The following is a 4,829-nucleotide window of genomic DNA, read 5'->3' as shown; positions in this document are numbered from 1 at the left end:
ACATCTCCCTAGTATGCTATGCTGATGACACGCTGAATCTCAGCCGGACGCTTAACCGCCTTTCAGAAATATTCTCATGTCTACAGTCCAATTACGACAAAGTCGGTCTGAGATTTAACTCCCAAAAGTCGGAAGTCTTGCTATACAATTGGAAGAATGACCCTCCTACTAATGTCACACTAGGTGATTGCTCAGTAAAACCAGTTGATAAAATAGTACATCTGGGGCTGCCAATAGGTACCTCATTACAGCATACCCGCTCCCTCCTGATCTCACATCTTGAACAGCGAATTTCCAGCTCCTATGCTTTGACCGTTAAATCCACTCTAAGATTTAACCGTCTACTGGCAAGTATTTACAACGCTACCGCTCTGCTGGAAATTACCCCTTTCTGGAAATTATTGGCAAACCATGAAAAGTCTAAAATCCGCTCTTTATTTTTCCGTTTTGCCAAGTACCTACTGAAATTGCAACTGTGGACAAAAAATAGTCTTCTGATTCGGCACTACAACCTAGCGGACCCAAATCTAGCTGTTGAGACACTTATTAGCCGGCAAAAAAGAAAACCAACAATTCTAAAGCACGAGTGGGCAAGTTTGCTTGTTTAATTTTCCCTCTTGTTTCCTTTTTTTCCTCCTTTCAGAAGTTGTTGTCCTTGTTGCTATTTTTGAAGAAGTTGTTGTTTCTGCTGTAATTTTTGACCATGTTATCTTTCTGTTTCGTCTTTTCATACTATCTTGTATACTATTTAAGAGGTTGTTGCTTTTGTTGTTATTTTTTAATATGTTTTCTTTTTGTTTCTTCTTGACGCATTTTTGTATACTCTGTCATTGTACATTTACTGTATAAGATGGGTTTTCAATATATTACTATTATTATCATAAAGAAAGAAAAACGAGCAAAAATGGGGTTTTTAAAGGCCAAATCAAAATACTGAAAAACCATTTTTTTAGTATTTTCATTTGGCCTTTATAAACCCTATTTTTGCTCGTTTTTCTTTCTTTATGTTATGTCAGGCCAATGTGGTTAAAGAAATTATCTTTATTATTATTATATGTATATATATATAATATATATATATATATATATATATATATATACATAAATATATATTAATTTTTTTTTGCTGAGGACAGCCCTTGAATATAGGGTCGAAATATTCATTCGAGGTTTGAGCTTCACTATCATACAAAAAATACCAGTTGTTCTACCTTTTGTTTGTGCTTACGATGGAAAGGCAGTATGGTCTTTATTGCTGTTTTATAATTTATATTTGTATATTTTGTAAGAATAATTTGATTTTATAAGAACCATTTTGGGTTTTGAAAGAACTAGTTTGTATTTTGTATGAAGCTATTTTGTGTTTGGCAAAAGCTATTTTCTATTTTGTGGGAACAATTTTGTATTTCATAAAAACTGGTTTTTAAACACTATTTTGAAACTATGTAACTAGTATTTTGTGTTTTGTTCAAGCTATTTTGTATATATATATATATCATATTTTGTATTTTTTAGGAAATATTTTGTATTTTTAGAACTATTCTGTATTTTAATAGAACTTTTTGTATTTTGTAAGAACTTTTTTGTTATTTATAACTATATTGAATGTCTTAGGTATTATTTGTGATTTATAACAATGATCTATCTTTGTAAGAACTATTTTGTAGGAATTATTTTGCGTTTTGTATCAGGTATATTCAATTTTGTAGATAATATTTTGCCCTTTTATGAATAATATAAGTATTTTAAAAGGTTGTTTTCAGATTCATAGGGTAGAAAAGGGAAAATTTATAGCAAATTATTTTTTCTTATTCAGCCAATGTTTTTTCCATTTTCATCAATATGAAAATGGCTACAATAAAAAACTTCATTATTGGACACTGTACAGATTGTACCAAGAATTAAAAAAAAATTCTGCACACTCAAAAAACACAATCATAATAAATCTTCAATTTACCGCAGATGGGATAATTTTATAGGCATAGCCCTGAACCCTATAGTGAGTCATATTAAATGAGCAGTAAGTTGAACCCGACGGTGGTTTGGTCACTTAATTCACGTGCCGGCAGAAGCAAGCACAATTTTCAGTTTTGATCATCCTGAACATGGCTGGAAGCGCCTCCGTGGAAGACTCCGGTTCAGACGGAGGGACAGCCTTACCCAGTACCTCTACATGATCGGTGCTGATTTCAAGAAGCAATCATGCTTGAGCAGGACCGTTCGGAATGGAGGCGAAGAGCCGCATCTCTCTACGCTGAACCACCAAAAGAAGCTTCAAGTCAAGTAAGTAAGTCACATTGTTGCTGAAATAACAACTAAAACCCTCCTAGAATACATTTTCATTGAAGAAAAAAACTTAATCCTTCGAAAACTTAGTTAAAAATTAAATAACTGATTTTGTCTAATTTTGTAAACTGTTGCCCTTAACCTCAATGACAAAAACTAGATTATTTAAAATTTGTAAAACCTCTTAACTATTAGACTGGAATGATGAATAAAACACCCGTTTTTTATGACTTTTACTAATCTATATTTCTAAACTTTTGGATATGCCACAAAAATTGGTGTTTTTTGGTCTGAAAATTCAGGTTAAACATAAAACAAAAATTGTTATTAAATTGTCACTCTCAAAATAATTTCTATTAAGAACAAAGTAATAAAAGTTACTAAAACAAACATTACACTTCTTATATTAGGGCTAGACCACTCCTAAAGTTCCAGTTATAATTGTTCAGTCGATATTACTTTCACTTTACTGTAGTTGACTTTATTGTAGTCAACACTACAGCAAATGATTTAAGGAATAATATTGAACAAGTTTTTTTTTTCAAAAATGGTATTTGCAAAAATAAATTAAGCTTAAAAAAATCCACCAATTTCCCCACCATGGGGTTATTTAGAGGTAATTTTTAAATCCCTCACTGCTTCCGGCCCTTGAACATAAGAAAATGTTTAAGGTATAGCCAATTTATTCAAACTATGTGAGATCTACAAAATGTTTAAATACAGAAAAACAAATATTATTTTAAGTTAAAAATACTAACAAAAATAGCAGAAATCAAGTCTCGAATATATATATATATATATATATATATATATATATATATATATATATATATATATATATATATATATATATATATATATATATATATATGTATATATCCATGTTGAGTATATATACTAAAAAAAATAAAACTTTTACGTAGTTAAAGTTTATTAAATTACAAAATTATAGAAATACAACCTTTTTTTAAATTTTACCCAGTCTACCCTACCAACCTGTAGTATTTCCTTCTCAACAGCCCCAACTGTACTACTTCTTCTTACTGGGTGATTGCTAGTTGCAGTTAAAGCAATAATATAGAATAAAGGGGCCTAGGAATTTTATAGATTAAAAAATTCATGGCAAATTTCTATTTTAGGGGCTTTTTGCTATCTTGGAAAGCAGTTGAATTAATTGAAATAATGTTAAGAGGATCAGCCTTGTTTATTTATAAATTTTTTATGGCTAATCAGTGTGTTCAGATCTTATCTCTTTTGAAAGAAAACAATATTAAGGTAAATCTGAGGTCTCTGATATTACTTCTTAGGCTGTTTTTTCTTTGCAAACCTCTTCTTTTATTCTTTTCTGATCAATAACTCTGAAATTATTCATCCAATTACTAAGCTTTTTTATTACTAACTCATTTTGGTTAAAAAAACTGGGTTTCTCTTGTGTTCACTAGTCATTACTAGATGACAGCAATGATTACATTCTTTGGGAATTTTGACCTCCCGGTATATTATATTGACTTTAGATTCAATGAAGTCTATTTCTTATCCTAAATTTCATGACAAATTCTGGTACCATATTTTTTCTAGTCAGATTTTTTTTTTCCAAGGAGGAATAGCTTTGTTTTCGCCATTTTGAGGGATCTGAAGCTTCGTTAAGGTGCAACATTAAGGCTTAAACATTGGGATATTTAGTAATGTTATATTTGAGTAGGGTCTTTAATACCAAGCAAATCAGGTGTTGAGCAATAGTCTGGATAAAGTACTTCCTCCTATCCAAATCAATTTAGACCTCTGGCTGGAAGCAGAATAACCTGCTTTTTTTAGAAAGATGAAAAAATTGTGGGTCCGTTCAATCTTTAGTCAAAAGGAAAGAGAGAAGAAGGACAAGATTAGACCGGGTAACATTGCTACAGACGCGCAGATCAAATGATATTGCTTTCTGAAACTTTTTTAGGGGAAAGATTAAGTAAACTGTTCATTTAAAGAGAATAGGCATATGCAAATAAAGTGACATACTGTTAGATAAGGGATAGTCAAATACCAATTTATCACTCAATTATAAAAACTTCACAACGAAATTAATGGATGCAATTATATTCCTTTCTTTCACCCTGCTGTGTATCCAGTAGAAATCACAATAACTATGTTAACGATAAAGCGCCGTAAAATTTGCTAGTAAAATATTTAAAATACATAAAATAGGTAAAATACCAATTTTAAGGGGGTCCGAAAAATTACCAATTAAACACTAAAACAAACCAATATTTCTCTTTCCTTTACTTCCGCATTGGTTTCCCCAAGGATATATAATCATTCAAGAGGACATCCTCCCTTTATCTCTTGATTAGAAATCCTGCTGACAATCTGTTTTAAGGATTTATTTCACTGAAGACAGACCAAAAACTTCATACATCTTTGTTCACAATGTTTCAATCCAAATGATAAGCAAAGAGATTTTAAAAAATGGTGAGAAAATATTAAAAGAAGAATATAATGGATTTGACTGGGGTATATACTAAAACCTGGATACATTTAGTGACTAATTTGGGGGG

This window comes from Artemia sp. Qi Xiang Cuo, chromosome 15 (assembly GCF_049724085.1).
Source record: "Artemia sp. Qi Xiang Cuo chromosome 15, ASM4972408v1, whole genome shotgun sequence".
Taxonomy (NCBI): domain Eukaryota; kingdom Metazoa; phylum Arthropoda; class Branchiopoda; order Anostraca; family Artemiidae; genus Artemia; species Artemia sp. Qi Xiang Cuo.
Note: the sequence above shows the minus strand (reverse complement) of the source record.